Consider the following 22405-nt stretch of genomic DNA (forward strand, 5'->3'; position numbering starts at 1 on the left):
CGTCATCTTGGCTCACGATCATCCTGAGTTTTACCGGCTTCGTGTTCTTCATCATCACCAGTTGCTGTTGTTATCGATGCTGCAACTGCTCTAAACTCATCAAACTATTCTACCGCAATATAAGGGATTCACGAACGGAATCTAGCGTGCCCGTCATCAAAAACTTCATCAATTGTAATATTGATTCTGACGTCCACCTAGAACCTCTACTACCATCATCAGAAGTCATCGTTCACCATGGTAGATCCCTACCATCCACCACGGAACGATCCCTGACAATTACAGACGAATCGGACAACGAACCTGCACTCCAGTTGAGACGTTCCAACCGCATCAGATCACGAAGAAGCACAACTCCCTTATAAGATAAAAAAAAAAATTTTTACCATATGTATTTTAATTTTCTTTTAAAATTGTATTGATTACTAGACTAGGAAAACTCAATCAATGAGATTTATGTCATTCAAGTATTTCAACTTCCATATATTTCTTCTATGATTGGAAATAGTATTTCCAATCTTAAGTGGGGAGGTGTTGTATACCCCAGTATTTTAATCTTTTTCCATAGAATAATTTTATTATACTTTATTCCTATATATATATTTTACTATGTTTTTTGTAGGTACACTATTCAAATATTGTCCGTAGTTTAATAACCTCCGAACCGTCCATCGTGGCTCTCACCCCAATAAACCCATTCCAGCAATTTCTAATATATTTCCCCCTATTAAGATAATCCCAGGGAAAAACCCCAAATTGAGAATCGTTCTAGCAAACCTTTTCCTACACAACCAAACACTATCTCCCCTCCACTTTTCCTAATTTCCTCAGGTAAATAAAACCGAGGAGTTCCTTAGATTTTAGTTAGTTCTAATTTTCGGATTGTAGCCGAATACTTCGGAAGCGACGTTACATTCAGAGTAACACGTACCTTTAGCTCCGTGAATAAAAATCAGTTTTTACTTTTAAAATCTGTGTACATAATTTATTCTACGGGAATCCAACAGAGCTCGAGAGGATTCATAGTTGATGAATTTTGCTGAAGATCTTTCCCAGTAGTAAACTAGATGAGAATTTTTCTTTATTTAAAAGATAAGACTTGAATAAATTTTCTAATCATTATATTTTTTTATTGGAAAACAAATAAATATTCATCATTGATAGAATAACTTTGGTAAGTGATATTTTTTTTAACATGCTTAGCAACTCATTGTACTTTTTAAAATATAATAAATAAACTAATCCAACCAGTTCAACGAATTCTACATCTGATGTCATTTGGATGTTTGGCTGCTGGTTGTCGTACAACCACCACTTTCCAGTCACTAAACAAAAGGCCACGTATCGGTCATGAAATGCACTGATGACCCCAGCAATTCTGCAACAATTTTGAATAATTGTACATTAGAAACCAAAGAAATAATATTTGAATGTAATTGATGTAAAGTAATACTCACTGATACTGATCGCCCATGTCAATCATTTTAAATACATTCCCCAGCAAACACTTAGTTGATCGCTTCAAATGAATGAATAGATGAAAATTGGGTTGTCTCTACATTGCATCTGCTGCTACAAAGAGGTCGGCGACATTGTACCTTTTTTAAAACTTTATGAAACTCCAGAGGTAAAAGTAACTTGTTTGATGTGATCAATGGTTTAGGAATATTCGGCTCCAAGATCGAAATGGGTTGGATAGAGCTCCCACAAGTAAAATCATACTTTTTCCATTGGCTCGGTTCATTAAAAAGACAATTCCTCCAAACATCGGCTGGTGTACCACATACTTCGATTTCTAATATTGGAATGTCATTCCACATTTTCTCAGTAGAATAACATACGTCAGTGTCACGAAGAGATAACAATATTTGCGCCCTGCTCCTGTAGATGAGATCGTGAGTTTGATTGGAAAGAAGTTGTTTCGGAGTAGTTTTTCGCCATGCCTCAAAATGCAAACCGTCAGCTGTTGGATACAATATGGCGACCTCCCTACTCCACCGCCGCTGAGCTCAGTAACCTCAAAATGATTTTTAAACAATAATTCATAATTAGTGTTCTGTAGGGGATTGATGATCATCTATCAATCATCTGCAAACGATTCTCAATCGTTTGAGCGGTCATTCAACATTCTAGGGCTAAATTAAAAAAAAAAAGATGATAACTTCCGTAGAAATATTTCATTTTTTTGAAAAATTCATTTTAAAAAAACGATGATCGATCAAACAATAATTCTTATCTATCATAGACCTGCAAAGGACCTTCAAACGATTGGGCATGAGCGGGATAATTGATTAGAATAATAAGTTGATAACTTCTCGGAGCTGAGTATTTGAGTTATTGTTTCAAGATGAAATTTCAATGCCGTTGGAAAGTTTTGAAATAAAATCCAAAATAAAACCATAAGGACAAACAATGAACAGGGGATGAATAAATTGACTGTCGTGAGAAAAACCGTTGGACGAAAACATAAATCTCAAGTTGTTGAGTTTTCATCTAATTTATTACCCTCAAAACTCTGGATAAAGGGCGTTTTTTGTAAAACTGAAACTTGAAGACAAAAAGTCAAGTCAACGGTCACGGTCCCAAGTCATGAAATTTGAGCACTGCTTATTTTAAAGGTTTTCTGGGTTACATCTTCAACACATGTGGGATCCATTGTTCATTGTTTGTTGTACAAGGAGAAATCTAAAACCTTCCAAGAGGAGGACTTGCGTGCGCCACTTTTGGGGACTGGTGGGGGTTACTGGACCCAACCCTTAGAAGTTTAAGTTGAGATTAGTCAGTATTAATACAAATTTCCTGCTAGCAGCTTCCCTCCAGTAGCCTGTTCAATTAGTTTTCAAGAGCTTAATTAGGATCAGTTATGAGAATAACTGTTGTATAAGGATCCAATTTACGGTTAGTTTTTACCAAATAAAAGTGTTAGTGTGCTCCTCTAAGCAGTTGTGTTATTGATTTATTATTGAATTACCCAACAATTCAATTACCCTCAACCTGGAGAAACAGACTTCGATGGAGTCCTCATTAGAGGTTTAGCGGCTAACGAACCCACATTCGAAGATTGGCACTAAAAACTACTCACCTGGTGCCACCGTTCTCCTAGTTACCTAGGGAGGACTTAACAATTGGTGACAGCGGTGGGATAGCCGCATCCATCGAATCTTGAATTTGAATTTGGAAATTCTGGAAATTTTCGTGACAACGGTGCTGAGCCAAGCAGAGTTCCGGTGATCGCAGTCAAAGGGTCCAAGGGCAGTTGCAGCCAAGCAGTTTCCACTGACAAGACAACGCAGTTTCATCCGGCCGAATTCCTTGTGGTGTGGGGTGAAAATTGAAAGAGGGCAATAAGTGAAATTAAAGTGAAATTAGAGTGGAAATGTGAAACATTGGATTATTAATAATACTTGGAAAATTGTAAGTCTAGATATAAGTGTGGGATTTCTATTACGGGTAAAAAGTATTGGTAGTAAAAAACTCACGAAACACTTTCTACCTAGATATATTTAATATTTTAACTACAAAGCTTCTAAAATCTACTACTCTCGTTTGACCGATCCTCACTCTAGAGGATCTCTCAATCAAACTATGACCCCGTTCTCTCGAAGGTCACTCTCAACTCTTAACTCTACTCTAACTACTCTATACTCTGCTCTAGGTTCTACTCTAACAACTCTCTCTACCAACTACCTACTACTCACTAACTACTGCTCTTAAGAAAAATACCCTTGGCACCCCCGATTCCGCCAACCAGGCCTCTTCCCCCACCACCGTTATGGGTCCCTGTTTGCCATTTTACGTCTATGGGAAATTCCCCAAACGTGGCGGAGTGGGCCAGCTGCTAATGGCCTAGGCGCCATTAGTGAGAGTGCGCGGGTTCTACCTTAATAAACTAATAAAACTAGGTCCAAAAATCTCCGATACTACATAAGTATTGTTATTGAGGGTGGATAAGTCAGAGTATTGCCCAGGTTTTCTGCGGTTTTACTGGGTAGTAGCGAGATACACTGATGATAGGCCGCAGCCTCGTCCATACCTTGTAAAAGAGAGCACAAACTAATTCAAATTTAAATTATCAAAGTAGTTTAGTAAGGAGAGAAGCATTTATTCCTAATTTTAACATATTTATTTTACTGAAGAAAGTTTAATATTAAAAGGTAAAATGCCGCCTGTCAGACAAACTACTAGGGCAAATACAAGAAGGGAGGAATCTGTACGAACGGGAAACGTTAGAGATCTATCACATTTAGCGAGTGATGTTTCAAGTAATGACACAAATAATGCGTTACAATCAGAATCAGTATCAGGGAATCGAGTGAGTACGAGCAGCCAAGAGTCTCTGATGTCCATGTCCATTAAAGATATTTCAAGTTTAATTCCAAATTTCAATGGAGACAATATCCCAGTAAACAATTTTATCGATTTGTGCAAACAAGCAGTTTCGCTTGCATCACCGACCTACCACTTATCTCATACAATTTATTAAATCAAAGATTTCCGGTAGAGCCAGCAAATATAATGCAAATCAAACTACTTTGACTCTTGACAGTATTTTTGCTAATCTTAAAGAAGCATTTGCACCTCGCCAGACGCTTTCTCAATGGCAGGGCAACTGGCAATTATTCATCAAAAACCGAAGGAAGAAATTATTGATTATGTGGCGAGAATAAATGTTGTTATTCAGGGAATTACCGAGTTAATTCAAGAGAAATACCCAATTGAACTTTCAGCCTGGCTTTTAGCAACAACTCAAGAGGGAGCTCGTGATAGTTTTATTCGCGGGTTAAGGGGTGAGTTGAGTTCACAAGTTTCAAATGAAAGACCGATAAATTTCGAGGCAGCAGTTAAAATCGCGATTGAAAAGCAAAACGAGATTGAACAACGTAATGATATTTTCAAGCACGAGCAAAATAAAAATTTAAACAATACAGAAAGCCAAGACAATCGTCCCTCTTTGCACTATTTACGAAATCATCAAAATGGTCATTATAAAAACCACGGACTAGACAATCCACATGATAGATTACACAGATCAGCCAGAGTAAATGTTACACAGACCCAGAGTTTCGATAATAATAAAATAAAAAATCAAACAATTTGTTATGCTAGTGGGAAAATAGGTCATATGATGAACCAATGTCACAGTCAGTATAAACCGGGTCATTGTGTTAATTGCAAAGTAACTGGGCACTCTACACGCAATTGTCGTTATAATAACCCTAACAATTTCAATAGACAAAACTCTCAGTCAAATACTCGAAACTCTCTCAAATCGGCATCGATTAATACCAATCAAGCTGAGCAGATGACTCTCCCTTGTGTCACTTTCACAAGTGATGATTTAGTAAACATGAAAAATTGACTCCTTGTCGACTCTGGGGCTGATATTAATTTATTGAAAGAACATGCATTAAAACCGGGTATCAAAATTAATCGAGATAAGCGCTTTTCATTAAGAGGTATTACCCCAGGGTCAGATGAGACAATTGGCGAAGCTCGAATCACGTTTGATTCTGTAACATGCACATTTCAAATTATTCGTGCAGATTTCCCCATTAAATACGACGGCATATTAGGTGCGCAGTTCCTACGGAACGAAAGAGCAACGCTCTGTTTTTCGGACAGCAGTTTGCAAATAAATAATAAGGGAGTTAAAATTCCGCTAATGCAAACTAGAGTAATAGTTCCTGCTCGTTGCAAAAAAAAAGGTGGGAATTAAAGTTCTAAATACAGATATAAAACAAGGATATTTACCACGATTAAATTTGGGAGAAAATCTTTATGGGGGAGAGGCTTTAGTAACCAATAATAAAGGGGTTATGTGGGTTTATGTAATTAATTGCAATGACGAAGAACGAGAACTCAATATTTCTGCTCAGTATATAGAAGAAATTGAAAATTATTCGGAAAAACCAATCAAAACCTGTTATAAAATTGAAGCAGAATCTGTCGAAGAAAAAATGAAAAGACTTGGTGATAATCTCCATTTGGAAAATCTAAATTCCAACGAAAAAGAAAGTATTCTTAGAATTTTTGCGAAATTCCCTTATCAAGTCCAGCTTCCAGGTGATCGATTACAGGGTACTAATGTAATGACTCATAAAATTTCAACTACAGGTGACATTCCTATTTCAACGAAACAATATAGGTTCCCTCAAATTCATAAAGAAGAAATCCAGAAGCAAATTAAGGATTTACTCGCGTCAGACATAATTGAACCCTCTTCTTCTCCCTACAATTCCCTGATCTGGATAGTTCCGAAAAAAGCAGACTCCGCGGCTAATAAACGGTGGCGAATGGGCATAGATTTTCGGAATCTTAATGAAAAAACCGGCTCAGATGCTTATCCTCTTCCCAATATTATCGATATTCTGGACCAGTTGGGAGGTTCAAAATATTTTTCCGTGCTCGATCTTTCCTCTGGTTTCCATCAAATCCCCATGGATGAGAAAGATAAATTCAAAACCGCTTTTTCCACTCCCAATGGACATTATCATTACACCAGGATGCCTTTTGGTCTCAAGAATGCACCAGCGACGTTCCAACGTTTGATGGACCAGGTACTCACTGGACTCCAGGGTGCGGACCTTTTCGTATATCTTGATGACATTGTCATCTATGCATCATCATTGGAGGATCATGAGAGAAAACTCATGAGGTTGTTGGGAAGACTTCGTACAAGTCGGTTGACTTTGCAGATCGACAAATGTCGATTTCTGCAGACGAGTGTCACATATTTAGGTCACATCGTGAGTGTTAAAGGGGTGATCCCCGATTCCTCCAAAGTAAAATCAGATCAAGAGTTCCCAGTTCCCAAAACGTCAAACAACATCAAGCAATTTCTTGCTCTTATCGGTTATTACCGACGTTTTATTCCCAATCTTGCCAGGATGTCTCGCCCATTGACACAACTATTAAAAATGAATCAACCTTTCATTTGAAGTACTGAATGTCAAAACGCTTTTGAACATTTGAGAGATGTCTTGTGTAAACAACCTATACTGCAATTCCCTGATTTTAGAAGAATTTTCATCGTCACAACAGACGCTTCCTTTTATGCTCTTGGAGCAGTTCTCAGCCAGGGTGAGATTGGTAAAGATCTACCCATTTCCTATGCATCAAAATTATTGAAACCACCTGAACTCGGTTATTCTGTTATTGCGAAGGAGTTGTATGCAATAGTCTTTGCTGTGAAGCATTTTCGCCCCTATTTATACGGAACAAAATTTCAACTTGCGACGGATCATCGACCTCTCGTGTGGGCGCATAAAATAAAAGATCCTCAATCACGGCTGCTTCGCTGGGTATTATCATTGAGAGAGTATCAATATGAAGTAATTTATAAGCCAGGACGACTGAACGCTAATGCTGATGCGCTGTCGCGAAATCCTGTCGAGTTATCAGAGTTACCAGCAGCAAATTTCAGGTTTACTAAAAGCCTATATGCTGAAAAAGAACCAGTAGACTTCCTGGGGATGTACTCAAAAGATAGGAACATTTTAGAACAATTCAAGGAAAATGATAAACAGTTCATTGAGACTGCTGAACGGTTGTTCGCTGAGCGTAGTGAACAATTTGAAAAAAATAGACAGTTCATTGAGCGTAATGAACGGTTGCCCACTGAGCGTAGTGGACAATTACAAAAACAAACTCAGGAGTTCATTGAGCATAATGACCCAACTCCTGATGCTGGAGTGAGCCTAAATGCAAGAAAATGCGCTAACTTACAGGAAGGTTTCACTACAGAATCAGAAAAAGAAGGGAGCGAGACTTGTACTTTGGGTCAGAGGGCCCCTATAGAACAGGAAGATGTTGGCCGAACGGACACATTACTGTCTGTGGGGGATACTGCTGACCCACTGGAGACTCTCCCTTCAATAAGAATAGGGTTTGAAATTTTTCCGGGCCCGGAGGCGTGGAGCGACATGCCAAACCAAAATTTCAGTAGAAAGACGTGCATGCACGAACCTTTAGAATTTCAAAAAATATTAGAAAAACAGAGAGAAGCACTAACACTAGGGGCATCCCAGGGAAGTCAAACCAATCAGAATCTATTAAAATTATTACCAAAACAGAACAGAGAAAATGGTGCCAGCGAAGGTAGCCGTGTTTGTGAAAAATGTTCAAGTTTCCACATGGAAAATACTAATTGGATTTTCCATTCAAATTCAGATGAATCACCTCCTAATGTTCAAGTTTTAGATGAGGAATTTCCAGATGATATCAGTGATTATGATGATCAAGTTAGTTCAGACAAAGGCGAATTGAATGTCCCCAACGCACCACTAAAATTTAAACACGGAAAACGAGCTAAACAACGCGTCTCCTTGAATGTTTCTAGTGAAACTAGGGATGGAATTTTTATGAGAAAGGATAATATCGCCACTTTTATCTCCGCAGATTTTAAAATGAGAACCCCTGTATTCCAAGAATTTCTAGTTAGAAACTATATCAGAGAAGATGATTTTCCTAAAGATAAGCCTGAAATCAGTGAAGTTGTTATCTTTAAACATGGAAATTTTCATATTTTCCTTGTAGTTATTAAAGATTCAGCTGAAGAAAAGACGATTTTGACAAATATAAATTCTTGTATTTCAAAATTGAAAGAGACCATGGATTATTTTGATGTAAAAACCGTGAGGATCGCAACAGCTGGAGGCGGACTTGATAAACTCCCTTGGGGGAACATTAAAATGTATTTAGAGAAAACATTTTCCCAAGGTTATCATGTAACCCTTTGTCTTAGTCAAACAGAAATTCCCGGACTAGATAAACGAGAAAATATTAGGAGTGTGAATAAGTCTTTCCCGTTTTTTTCAAATTTTGAGCCTTTATTGTGAAAAAATGGTTACAAATGAATTATTGAAAGTATTGGACATCGTCTTCTTGCGTTTGACACGAATCTTCATCAAGCAAAGTCACCAATTCTTGATCTTCAAAGATTTGCGGCCGCCCGGAACGCTCCTTGTCTTCCACGTCGAAATCACCACTTTTGAAGCGTCGAAACCATCCGCGAACACTTGAATCATCGACACAACCTTCTCCATAAGCTTCCTGAAGCAATCGATGCGCCTCGGCAGCAGATTTCTTCAAATTGAACCAATAAAGTGAAACTTCCCGCAAATGACGTCGACTCGGCTCAAATTTCGACAGTTTCACGATATCAAAAATTTATGATGCCCAAAAATTTCAACTAATGTGTTAGTGTGGAATTGTTGACAGATGAATAAGCTTTGATTATGACATATGTAACCATTGAATACTCGCACAATATTGGTGGCGGCATCTCTTACAAAAAACGGGAAAGACTTATTCACGCACCTAATATTATTAAAGAAATGCACGAGTCTGCAGTGGGTGGACACAAGGGTGTTGTAAAAACGTATGATAGAATTCGGCGTATGTATTTTTGGGACAACATGAAATCACAAATTCAGAACTTGATTAAACATTGTGTAATTTGCCAGAAAAATAAATTAGTTAGAGTTAAGACTAGACAACCAATGATAGTAACCGATACCCCGCAGTCAGCATTTGAAAAGGTAGCACTAGATATCGTCGGTCCATTACCTATTACCACTTCCGGCAATAGATATGTTTTCACCATTCAAGACAACTTAACAAAATATTCGTTAGCTGTCCCACTAGCTGAAACTAAAGCCATTGACATGGCCAAAGCTTTTACAGAAAATTTTATTTATATTTTTGGTTGCCCTGAAGCAATCTTAACCGATCAAGGTTTTAACTTTGTTGGGGAAGTAATGAAACATCTAGCAAAATTATTCAAAATTCAACAGTTAAAAACAACAGCTTTCCATCCCCAACAAATGGCTCTCTCGAAAGAAGTCATTTGGTTCTAGTCGAACATTTAAAGAATTTTATTAACAATGAAAGAAATTGGGACAGCTGGTTAAAGTATGCAATGTTTTCATACAATACCTCAGTTCATGAATCGACACATTTTACACCGCATGAATTAATCTTTGGTAGATTAGCCCGTATTCCTCCAAACTTTGTCAAAGAAAGTACTGTACCAGTATATACAGATTATTTAGGCGATTTAGTAGATAAGCTACGAGAAACACAAGCGTGCGCAATTGATAATGTCGATTTAGCGAAATTCAAATCCAAACAATACTATGACAGAGCTGTAAATGAGAAACATTTTCAATTGGGTGATTGGGTATTCTTAATCAATGACGCAAAAACTAATAAATTAGAGCCTCATTATCTAGGCCCTTATGAAGTACAAAAGATTACGAATAAAGAAAATGCGGTGATAAAACTCAGCGACTATCGTACAAAAACAGTACATATTAATAAGTTAAAACCCGCATTTTTATCAAAGAAACCATCAAAAACATAGAACCATAAGAATATAAATAATTGGTCACATAAATATTCAAATGTGAACTTAACTGTAAATTAGCTCAAATAGTTCATAATTATATGAATCCTTCATGGAATTTATTTGAAAAATTAGACTCTTGTTGAGTCTAATTTTTATTATATGAGGGAAGGTGTGTGTAATATCCCGACATCAACTCTGGAGATGGCGCTATAGATCGTCCGATTAAGTCCGCAAAATTTCAATCCGGTTTAAATAATTTAAATTATAAGACGTAATTTAGAGTCGAGAATTGAGGGAGAAAATACAATGAACAAGGGAAAACAATAAATTCTTAGTGAAAATAAGCTGTTGATGGGATTTTAGACTTGAGTGTTTGGGTCTGGGATTTGTTAGAATATTTTATGGGTTTCCAAATTCTTGTGGAGTAAACATTTTTTTCTAGATGTTAAATTTGAGGGGTGGATTTATTTGACAGGTTGAGTCCCTCACTCGACACGATCTCAAGTTCTGTTTATATCAGCAGTTTTACGGGGTCATGTGCGCAACACGTGTGGTGCCCTTTGTTCATTGTATTCGGGTGAGTCCCTCCAGGACGAAAGTCAGCGACGCAAAATACTCCCCTTTTCTCCTTTTCACTTCTCCGTTTTTCTTTTCCCTTTTCTCAGGGCCTAGTTTGCGTGCGCAACTTTTAGATTAGTGGGGGTTGTTAGACCCAACCCTTGGAAGCTTAAGTTTAGGATAAGTCAGTCCCTGATCAAGCCTTCTGCTTGCTGTTTCTCTCTTCAATTTGATTAGTCACAAGGATTGAGTTTATTTTAGTTCATTTGCATTTTGAATTTAATAAAAATAAAGTGTGTTCAGTGCTCCCTAAATCATCAGTGTCTACCTTATTTCATTTATCCTACCCCACATAAATAATCCTCAATTATTAAATTAAATCTGATGGAGTGCTCATCAGAGCTTTGGCGGTCAACGTTCCCACACTCAAAACTGGCGCTAAATGCCTGAATTGGCGCTAGAGTTCCCCCTAGTTACATAGCTGGAACGATTGGGACGTAACATGTGATGTCCTAGGGATGTAAGAGACAAAAATGTGGACCCAGCGCCCATGTACAGCTTACCTTTTTGTCTCGACAGTTGGATCCCTGCACACCGGTGCCCTCAACGTTTGAAAATTCTCTCTACTGTTCATCATTTGTACAATTGAACAAGTACAAACGGAGCCCCCCCGTAAAAGGAGGCAGGAACGTTTCCCAGCTGAAGCCCGGATGGGCAATCCAACAAAGTCCAATGCAAATGACAACTGAGAACTCCTCAATGCCAATGTTACTTGGGATGAGGTTTTATTTAATCTTTGATGGAGAAAACACTAAGTGCTTCGTGAGAGCACGTAAACTAGTCATTCCCTTAATAAAATTACAAAAACTCTGTAACTCTAAAACTCTATGATTTTAGCTAGATCTGATCTCTAAAAAGAGGGAGCTCCGTTCGTACTTGCACAACTGTACAAATGGTCAACTGAGGTCCGGGTAGAGTTGGCTACTCATTAATGAAAATTAATTATTTAATTTAGCCAGGTCGTTTGACAGTCGTTAGCCGGTGATTGACAGACTACTTTTATCATTTGCCGGATTAAATTAATTCTTTAATGGGTTCTTGAAATATTGGGAGCCAAAAACACGGAAGTTGGCTCCCAAAAAAAAAAATTCGACGAATTAAGTTCGACAATAGCTCAATCGATAGGAAATCGTTTACCGGTGATTGACAGGTGATTGCCAGACTCCAACAAACGAATCCTACAAAATTGAAAAAAACTATTTGGGGACATAAAAATGGCGTTGAATCGGGATTGCCCCGGAGTGGGGGAAATCGCATCATGATAACCACCATCTTATTTCTTGTGGAGTGCAGCCAGGTGGATTTTCCTTTTGGAGGACTACCGAAGCATTTTCCGGAATTAATTCATTAACGTATGTGAAATTTGCATGGATACAAACCGATTCTGTGGATTGAGCTGTTACTGACGGCGTACTCCTGCCAGTGGAATGTTCTGTGATCCAAAGTGAAAATGTTGTGCCTGGAAATGAGTATGCCACAAGGTTATTCTCTCTATTTCTCATAATTAATACATGTAGTTTCATTAATGCCAGTATTCTAATGCAGGTCAGTGGAAAAAGCGAACGAGTTACGACAAAATAACCTGCAAGTACGTGGCATCGAGAAATTTCCATGTTTCAAGCGGGGGAATTGGTAGCTGTAATCGAGATGGGGGATGACCGAATTATCCACGTTCTCCAAACGTCCAGTTTTGATTGTATTCTAAAAGCATTGTTCTGTATCGCAACGAATGAGGCTAATTACGCGGCGCTCATTAAGAATCCACATAGCGTCCCTATTCTGGAGTTTATCATTATGCTTCTTGAAGATAGAAATATAGAGGAGGCTTACAGAACAAGGGTACTGATGTTGGACCCAGCGCCACATGTACAGCCCAGCTTTTTGTCTCGACAGTTGAATCCCTGCACAGTGGTGCTCTCACCGTTTGAAAATTCTCTGTACAGTTGAACATTTGTACAGTTGAGAAAGTACAAACGGAGTCCCCCCGCCAACTGATCCAGAAAAATGCCCTCAATTAATATTTAATTTTGTTGAAAAATTCATTTCTCCCCCCTAATGAAGATTAAGGGATGAAACTCGTAGCCTTCCATTGAGAATTTTACTCTCAATAGATAGCCCAAGTTTCATTTCTTAAGTTTCATTTTAAGGGGGTCAAATGAATTTTCAAACCGCGGGGGGCAAAGTGCCCGCGCTGAGCCCGTGATTTTTCAAAAATTAATTTCTCACCCCCTAATGAAGATTAAGGGATGAACCCAGCGGCATTCGATTGAGAATGTTATTGCCATTAGACAGTTAAAGTTTCATTCCTTAATTTTCATTTGAAGGGGCTCAAATTAATTTTCAAACCGCCGGAGAAACTTTGCCGATTCAGTTTCTCTGTGGGCGAAGTGCCCGCGGTGAACCCGTGATTTAAAAAAAATAAATTTCTCACCTCCTAGTGAAGATTAAGGGATGAAACCAGCGGCATTCGATTGAGAATCTTATTCTCAATGGATACTCCAAGTTTCATTCCTTAATTTTCATTTCAAGAGGGTGAAATTCATTTTCAACGAAGATCGATTGGAACTTAAATGGCCATCGGTTTCAGCTCTTATGTTGCTGATGGCATTACGAAACCCTGAATTTTGTGGTCACTGTTCTAGTATTACCGGAATGCATATACATTTTAATCATTTTGTCGATTGTTTAGCCGAGTATGTCAATAGCGATAGAGATAACAAAGAATATTGCCATATGACTTTCGATGTCAGATTGCCATAAATACGCGAAAAGTACGCATTAATATACTCGTTTTCAGGGAGCACCACGAGAAGGCAATCAACATCACTCCCCATCTGTAGCTAACGATAAAAGATATTAGTTTTTGACTCACAACTTGGAAATGCTGAATCAATCTCTAAATGATTATAAGAAATCTCGTTGAAGATATCGATATAATCAAATTTCGATTAATTGATGACATCAGTGGTGATACATGCATAGACGAAACGGATATGTGATACGGAAAAATTCATATCGACTTACAATTTTTCATCCGCCCTGGGTGAATGCAGTAGTTACAAGATTAATATATATACCCGACTCCCAATTCCTAACGATCTATTGGCCTGTCACCTTTTGTAGCTTTTTGTTGCGACCAAAGCGTTTGATGCCACTCTTCAATGCTTCTCGATTCTTAAATCTAGTTCTGTTATAAATTTTAACTCTTATCATGAATTCCGTAACTGTTATACGATGGCTACAGCACAGATGATTCTGATCAAACCAGTCTGGGGCAGTCAGTTGAAGGGATTTAATTATATCTCCAGCAATGCTTTTAAGTACCGATGTTGATGCCCAGTGCTTCTTCCAAATGTTATCAAAGGCTCGCAGTTACATCTGGACGATCTTCGTAAAACGATCAGTAGGACGAGTGAGTTTGGTAACGGTGGAGCATCTTCGTCAACGTTTTCGTACTCGCGGAATTCGATGTACAGCTCACTTTCACAGCGAGCGTCCATAGGTGACTTAGTCATATCTACCTTGCATGACTGACACTTCCCCACAGTTTTAAAGGCTATATAGCCGGCGAAGAAGGCGACTGCATTCACTTCATAAAATGACATTGGCTCTTCAGCTGTGTCCTTTCCGTCTCGATTATGTTCCAAGGTGAAAATGATTTCGGCAGCCTCAGAGATTCCCTCCCAATTCTCATCTTTATCCTCATCGTTCATTTCACGTGAATGGTTCGTAGATACTGATGGATCAGAAAAGGCTGTTGAAATACACGTGAGCTTCGGCGCTACAAGAAACTCGTTACCTTCGCATGAAACATTTTCTTTTTCTCCAATGTTGACATCGTTCATGGCCAAAACATGCCTTGTGGAGAGTCGTATCATTCGCGCTCTTGGATTTTGGCAATTACCGTTTCGAGCACGAAGAAGTCCAAACCAATGTTGCGTCCCATCTTGATTGCCTCGTGCAGTTGCGAACTTGAAGTTTGGATATTCCTGGGACACTGAGTTGTAGACTCCTAGGAGAGCATTGCCAGTTAGTTGCAAACCGTAAAAACTAGGCAGAATTGTAAAACCTCTCTTCTGAGGCATCCTCCACGTTTTGGACCATTGAATCATGTCCCGAGTGAGTTCTTCTATTTGGGGATTATCCGGAGACAATGGTCTTCTATTGGGATTTCGATCGATCATGCCCATCGAGTTACATGCATCAATAATGTTATTCATTTTTCCCACAAATTGAGCTGTAGCCTCCCACGTGCTTGATGCGAAGTTGTGTCCCGCTGCAGTCTTCATCGAATAACCCCACAACCGAATTGCTCAAGCGTATCTAGCTCCGAAGATTTGAAACGCTCGTTTGACATTCATTGACTGAAAATTATTGGGAGCCATATGAATATCAGAAATATGATTTAGGAGATTGGATGTCCCCAAAGTTTTGTGGAACTCATATGACCGCACGAAGTCATTCCAGCCGACAATCTTGGTTTCATCCTTCCAAATTCCTCCGTGATTCCTCAATGCAGTCACAATCCTCTTGATTAGATGTGGAAAATCAAATGAAACGAAATAACTCTCTTCGTTAATGACAACCGACGCTTTGTCGATATTCACCTGCAGAATTTCAGAATAAAGCTTTTGATTCGAAGGTCTTTGATCGCACACGATCAGTTGTACTTGTACATCTGACTCTTTTAATCGGTGAAGGCATTGCAAAAGTAAGCCACTAAGCCACAAGAAGGCGTGTAAAAGTAAGCCACAGTTTGGCGCCATTTATCCTCACAGTTCAGGCTGGTCAGACTAAAGAAGAATACATTGTGTGCCCTTTGATCCCGTCGGAATTGTTTCGCTAAATCCTGTTCCTCCGGGGTATAAGGAGTATTTGGTTTATGAAATTGCAACCTCACCATTGTTTCCGCTGTTGGAGGCAGCAGCGGATCATGAGATGCCAATAAATCATCAATTCTGACGTTAGCTACAGCTTGCGAAATTTTCCTATCCGTTTGACGCGCATGATATTGCATATTTTTTATTTTTAGGGCACGTTCTTCACTTTTGGTGGTCAAAGCATGGTTTTCCTCCCTTTGCCTCCTATTAGCAATCCTCAACTGCTGTACTTCTCTCCTCAACTGCTCATTTTCTCTAACCAAATCGACAGACGCAGTATTGGAATGCATGGATTTATCCTTCTCCGGGTAGTTCGTCGATAAAACGAAGGGACATTCAGAATCCATCGTATGTACCTCGGGTTCAGTGTTATTCATTGATGTCCCGTCTATCTTCATTGGGGACTGTTCATATCTGCAGTTGGAGATTGGTACTGCATTCCACTTCAACCCCTGCTTATTTACATTGAGGAATGAGTTGTCAGCAAAATGCCGCCTGCAAATCCCATATTGTAAAATCGACTTCTTCTTCAAATCTCGCAACTTCATATTACCTGCATTACAATTGATACAACCATTAGAAAAATGCCGCGATTATTGTATGTTCGGTAAAGAATGTTAAAACGTTTAATATGCATCAAAATTCGGGATTTAGCCTCGCCTGAAAGTGAAAGCTGCCTATTCTCGGTTTTATATCGCTAGATCGTACGGATCCAGTCGTCCAGTGAAGAGTTCAGCCTCCTAGTCTAGCCTCCTATTTCTATTCTATTTTTTGTTGAAATTATTAAGGTAAATTATGGGCGTCGTAAACAATCGTGAAACGGCTAATCGCAACGGCTCTCGAGTAGATTAAGATGTTTAAAAAGCAAATAAATATAGCAAGGAATATATTTACCGAGGTTATTCCCGTTCGATTTGTTTAGCACAACTTTTCCGATCCACCAATTGCAATAAGCATCAACAATCTGACAGTCAAGAGTCTACTTCTAATTATTCCCCAGTTGTAAGCTCAATTTGTTTATTGTCATCATTGCACTGAGCTCGTTCTGAGGATTTAGGGATATCCCCTAAATCCTCAAAATAGGCCCGTCAGCGTTTTCAAATCGTTAATGTATCCTGAAATATTTGATCGCATCTTAATTTTAAAATGAAGAATTGAAAAATCTTTAAAATAAAGATTATTTTCTGGTTGACTCACAAACTTCAAAATTGATCACCTTCCACATTTTCACTAACGAAAGCATGGAATTCATATGTTATAAAAACATTTATAAATGTAGGGACTAAGAATTTCTTTCTTTTTATTTATGTTTACGTGTTTTTTATAAGAGAGTGTTTGTTCTCATTGTGTTTTAGTTCTAGGTAGAATAGCTAAAGGTTTTGAGAGAGTCTGGTTTAGTTTTTTTTGTAAGAATGTCTGTTTAGAAATTTTAAGTGTCGGATATCGACGAATGTTTGGGTCACCCAATGTGGAACGCATTAAAGCGTAAACAGGGTCAGGAGTGCAGGAGTGTGGTCCTGAGTGTGAATGCACTCATTGTTTAGGACAATGATTGCCTTAGTTTTATAAGTGAGACCTTTGTATCATTAGTTTTAAGAGAGGGACATAAAGGACAGAAACAACTGGACTTTTTGGAAGGAAGATCGGTGGAGTTTCAGTTTGTCGCGAGATATCGAAGGAGTGACACCGAGCACATCGCAAACTCATTTTTACGTTACTTTTATATTTTTGATGTGAAACATCTATAGGCGCACCCCTAAACTGAATCGTTGGCCTGGCGATACTTGCCGTGGCGAGCATTCGCCAGGCTATACTAAGGTATGCCTATCTATATTCTGTGTAGTAGAGTGTACGGTGTGGCTTCTCACTCAGTTCGACGTTGTTGTTTACTACGGTACACATAACCTGCGTTTTATTTAATTTTTCATTTTAATTTTTGACAATGAAATATGTGTGACAGTGATAACTCAGAAGATCAAAGTGATCAACCTTGTGCAAAGAAAGTGAAACTACACTATGGTATACTACCAAGTCATCAGTAAGTAGATCGTATTTTTCAAGTCTCCATAAATGTAATTATTATATTTTTATATTTAATTAATTATATTCATATTAATCATATTAATAATTTATATAAATTATATTAATATTGTCTTCAATTAAGGATTCTTTTATTATTCATGAAGGAATTAATATAGAAAAATTTATTAATAAAATTTATACTTGCAAATCTTTAGTCATATATTGCAATAATTAACTAAGATTTGAGTTCATGAGTATATTGAAGCCACACTTAAATTTTTTTTTTTTGTGTATTTCAATATCATATTGTTTTAAATATTTCAGTTCCCAACAATCATCAGAAGGATCACAAAATATTATTATTGAAACTAGACGTCACCCTGATCAGTTAAACACAAGGCATACTATCAATGTTGTGTCAGACTTTATTAATCGAATAGTACCAGACTATTTTAAACTATTGCATCTATTGGAAATGTGTGTTCTTCACATGTTAAACTACAAGACGGAAGTGAATTAATTATGATTGTAATATACATTTCACCTAATAACAAAATGGATCATCTCATTTCATTTTTACATGAAAGGTTATTTCCTTATAGTCAAACAGGTTCAATAATTCTTAAAGCGAATAAACATAAACTACCATTATTTCTAGCTGCATATTTCAGTGTAAATTTTGCAAGAGCTGAATCAATGCCATTAATGACATTTCTTCAAAAAGAATTTCAATGGCAAATCAATAACGATCCAAAAGAATCTACTACCAAATATGGAACAACAATAGATGCTGTATTTGTGAGATATCTTGATGGTGTTTCATCCAATACTTTTGTAACGTACTTTAGTTATCATCGACCAATCGTCACAGTAATACCGGCAGAGGAAAAATCGAATATAACTATTATTGAAGCCACAGATGAAAATATTTAAATTGTGGCAACTTGATACTAATATCGAATTTTTATATCATGTAAATAAATGTTTATTAAATAAAGTTACCATTTACTGTAAGAATCTCGTAATACTTCATTTTTTCATTAGGCTATATTTAATTCCTGTAATAATATTATCTTTTATGCATATTACTTGTACACACACGATGTTTCACATCTGCCAGGCGTCCCATGACGGCTCATTTTTTTTTTCTGTATACGTTCTTAATAAAGATAATTGTTATTTTATAATCATTAAAATACTCTACCCTTTGATCCTACATAAATACAAATACGATCAGGATCCGTAATAATTATTAAAAATCCGCAATAAAATATAACAACCTGAGTTTTGAATCCACTCAGAGCGTCGTTTATCGTGGGAAGGAAATCTGAACAATTTTCCGGCTTCACGGTCCCTCGATGTAATATCACAACCCTTGTACACACACACTTTACGAGCTAAAATTTTATTTGCCATTTCGCAAACGAAAAAAAAGGAACTCACAATCAGAAACGCTTTGTAATATTTAAGAGGCTCTGAAATAGAGGGAAGGTGTAGCCCTGCCGAAAGACAGTTCTCAACTGATTTAAAAATTGTTAAAAACATTCAAACCTCGATGGGTTTTGTTTATAGTTCAATCTCGTCACTTCTCTCTATATTACCTCTCTTTTTGAGGCCCACTGATGTCGAGTCGCCAATGTTTTCAAAAACAAGACAAAACACGAGCCCTTCTAGGAATCGACTGGTCATTCCAGGTTTTATTCCCGTAAGAATAATTTAAATAAAAAATTTATATGGTCATTATTGAAACGGCAAAATAGAAAATTGAGTTTTCAAATTTTTCCGTTGAATTATTATCAACAAAAAAATTTTCACGTAGATATAGTCCGGCGGCGAGAGGGCTAGCGGTAGGCACTCAAAAAGAAAACATTCCTCTCCTCGAAAGAAAATTAAGGGATGAAACCGATGTCATTCGATTGGCCATTTAATTTCCAATCGATCGTCGTTGGTTTCGTCCCTTCACCTCCATTAGGGGTTGGATATGGATTTTTTTTTAATTTGCTGCTCCTAGCGGAGAGAAACCTAATGGAGTTAGTTTCTTCGGGGCTTAAAAAAAATCATTTTATCCTTTCGAAATGATAAAGATTAAGGGATGAAATTGGAGTCATTCAATCAGAATGGAATTCTCAATCGAATGCCGCTGGTTTCATCCCTTAATCTTTATTAGGGGGTGAGAAATTTTTTTTTTTTAATCACGGGTTCACCGCGGGCACTTCTCCCACAGAGAAACTGAATCGGCTGAGTTTCCCCGGCGGTTTGAAAATTCATTTGAGCCCCTTCAAATGAAAATTAAGCAATTAAACTTGGAGTCTCCATTGAGAATAAGATTCTCAATCGAATACCGCTGATTTCATCCCTTAATCTTCATTAGGGGGTGAGAAATTAATTTTTTTTTAATCACGGGCTCAGCGCGGGCACTTTGCTCCCCGCGGTTTGAAACTTCATTTGACCCCCTTAAAATGAAAATTAAGAAATGAAACTTGGGCTGTCTATTGAGAGTAAAATTCTCAATGGAAGGCTACGAGTTTCATCCCTTAATCTTCATTAGGGGGGGAGAAATGAATTTTTGAACAAAATTAAATATTAAGTGAGGGCATTTTTCTGGATCAGTTGGCGTGCACCTATGAAACTGAAAATCCCTCAGTTTCGTTGGGATCACAGCGCGTTGGCCCTGCCCACTCATTCCCCCACTCACGGGCTTTCTCCCACTCTAGTCATTATTGACGCTCTCGTACGCTCCCTGTTTTACTTACAGGGACGTTAACGGAATTAGTTCCTGCGCCACCGCTACGCAATATTGCGGTTGAAGGGGGGGGCTCCGTTTGTACTTGTTCAATTGTACGAATGATGAACAGTAGAGAGAATTTTCAAATGTTGGGAGCACCGGTGTGCAGGGATCCAACTGTCGAGACAAAAAGGTAAGCTGTACATGTGCGCTGGGTCCACATGTCAGCCACATTTTTGTCTCGACAGTTGGATCCCTGCACACCGGGGCTCTCAACATTTGAAAAATCCCCCTACTGTTCATCATTCGTACAATTGAACAAGTACAAACGGAGCTCCCCCGGTTGAAGCCTTTCCATAAGCGCTGGCGATCTTCCCTATAATCTCTGGTACAGTTGATCATTTGTACAGTTGAACAAGTACAAACGGAGCCCCCCCGCCAATTGTGAAAAAATTCCCTCCATCCGGGACTTAATATTATTTATTACGTTGATTTCTATGGACCAGCAATAGCCAGCAAACAATTTCCCGACTATTGGTGGTGAGAAAATTTCAAAAGTGTATAGCGGGGGGGTCAACAGATTTTTTTTTGGTACAAATTTTTATAATTAAATTTAAAAAAAAGTAATCACCAGCAAACATTTTTTATCAACCATCAATCACCAGCATACGACTATGAATCGGAGAAAAATCGGAAAAGTGGGAAAATTCATACATGGGCGGCTAGCTGGACGGAGCTCATTTGTACAGGGGGGGGGGGCGCCGTTCGTACTTGTTCAACTGTACAGAGCATTTTCAAACGGTGAGAGCACCACTGTGCAGGGATTCCACTATCGAGAGAAAAAACTAGGCATAGCCACAAAGAGGATAGACCAAAGTAGAGGCCAGCCCACTGAAACTCACCTAAAACCCATAAGGATTTGCTGCCCCGTTATTGTCACCGATCCAGATGGCGCAGGATGTTATATGCTTTATCCCCTCCCTGCGATTTTCATCCCCACTCCTCGATTTCTATGGCAAATCCTGATATTGAATGTGCGTTCAAATTGTGTTTTTCTTTCTGTGGTTTTTGCGAAAAAAAAAATGTCATCTTGCGCGGTTCAAGGATGCAAATCGGGTTATAAAACGAATCCCGAAAGAGTACATTTTTTTATGATTACGAAAAAAAGATTAGCAGAGTGGAAAATTGCATTAAATCGTGATGATTTGAGTGTTGGGAGTGCTGTGTGTGAAAAACATTTTCAAACTCAGGAAATAGATTGGACAGAGAGAGATGCTATAATTAGAAATGGACAAGTTTTCGGCAAGGTATGTTTACACATTTTTTGTTCATGAAAAATAATGTCATATTCGGGTAAAAAAGATTTGTATATATGTCTTAGACAATTTTAAAAGTTCCACGGCTGAAAAAAGGAGTAGTTCCGTCCATTTTTTCCTGGACCGAGGACTGGAATTCTCTTGATTTGAAATGCCAGGTAAAAAACCCAGATCAAGAGAATCTAGTTGCGAGCCATCACAGGGGTGTAAATCACAAAGGGGAGCTCATTAACGAAGGACTGGGTTCTCATAATTTATTTGCACGCCCCGACAATTTTTATAATATTTTAAATGTCAACAAATTATCGTTTTTACTTTATTTTTTCTGCCAACGTGCACAAAAATCCTGGCGCGTATTCAAATCTTCAAACTCCCAAGCGAGATCGAGCATATAGCCATCAGCGCCACCTAGGACGTGACAATATCTGGGCAGCTATCGAGCAGGAGTTGCAGTGGGCTGGTAGAGCAGAGACCATGGGGGAGATCAGCAGGGCCA

General features: G+C 38.2%; 1 long non-coding RNA gene and 1 pseudogene across 2 annotated transcripts in view; both read right to left on the reverse strand.

Moving 5' to 3' along the window:
* Window positions 1-1203: 1203 nt before the first annotated feature.
* LOC135161581 (uncharacterized) overlaps window positions 1204-22405 on the reverse strand; it is a 28912-nt gene continuing 7710 nt past the window's right edge. The window contains exons 1-3 of one of the 2 annotated variants that reach the window (XR_010298825.1): window positions 21496-21510; window positions 1458-2017; window positions 1204-1378 (exon numbers count right to left, since the gene is read on the reverse strand). This is a non-coding gene — a long non-coding RNA (uncharacterized LOC135161581). Of the gene's footprint in view, window positions 1379-1457; window positions 2018-21495; window positions 21511-22405 lie in introns of those variants that run through there. The other variant, XR_010298826.1, reaches the window with a different exon arrangement.
* Window positions 13404-15186, reverse strand: LOC135161403 (uncharacterized; annotated as a pseudogene).

This window comes from Diachasmimorpha longicaudata, chromosome 4, assembly GCF_034640455.1.
Source record: "Diachasmimorpha longicaudata isolate KC_UGA_2023 chromosome 4, iyDiaLong2, whole genome shotgun sequence".
Classification (NCBI taxonomy): domain Eukaryota; kingdom Metazoa; phylum Arthropoda; class Insecta; order Hymenoptera; family Braconidae; genus Diachasmimorpha; species Diachasmimorpha longicaudata.